The sequence below is a fragment of the Cryptotermes secundus genome, unplaced genomic scaffold (genome assembly GCF_002891405.2).
Source record: "Cryptotermes secundus unplaced genomic scaffold, Csec_1.0 scaffold47, whole genome shotgun sequence".
Classification (NCBI taxonomy): Eukaryota; Metazoa; Arthropoda; class Insecta; order Blattodea; family Kalotermitidae; genus Cryptotermes; species Cryptotermes secundus.
Genome location: NW_019721002.1, coordinates 1224244 through 1224758, shown reverse-complemented (window position 1 = coordinate 1224758; position 515 = coordinate 1224244).

The following is a 515-nucleotide window of genomic DNA, read 5'->3' as shown; positions in this document are numbered from 1 at the left end:
ATAATAATAATAATAATAATAATAGGTAGTAGTGATGCGAGTTGTAGTACAAACTCCTACTTTAAAACACGTGAAAACATTTTGCACTTAACAGTATTACACAATTTAAGCAGGCTCCATTGCAATTCACGCCATTAATTAAAATAATCCTTTAAAAGTTACCTCATTTATACAGGAACTGCGCTCGTCTATTCTTCTGTGAAGCAAACAAATCAATCACTTTTTGGTTGAATGCCGGAATCTCTGCAATCATGTCCTTGTGAATGCTAAGTACAGCCAGTGCCTTCAGACGCTCTTGACCCATTGAGTTCCTTAGATATGTCTTAACTCTTTTTAGAGTGCTGAAACAACGCTCAGAATCGGCGGTTGATTTTGGAGTTGTAAGTACAATATCTGTCAGTTTGTGCATTTCTGACAGAGCGGCTTCCAGATTGTTCTTTCTTATTAATGTCCAAAGTGGATGAAATGTGCATGAGGAAATGTATCTCTTATTTTTACCTGGACCCCGCTGTTCC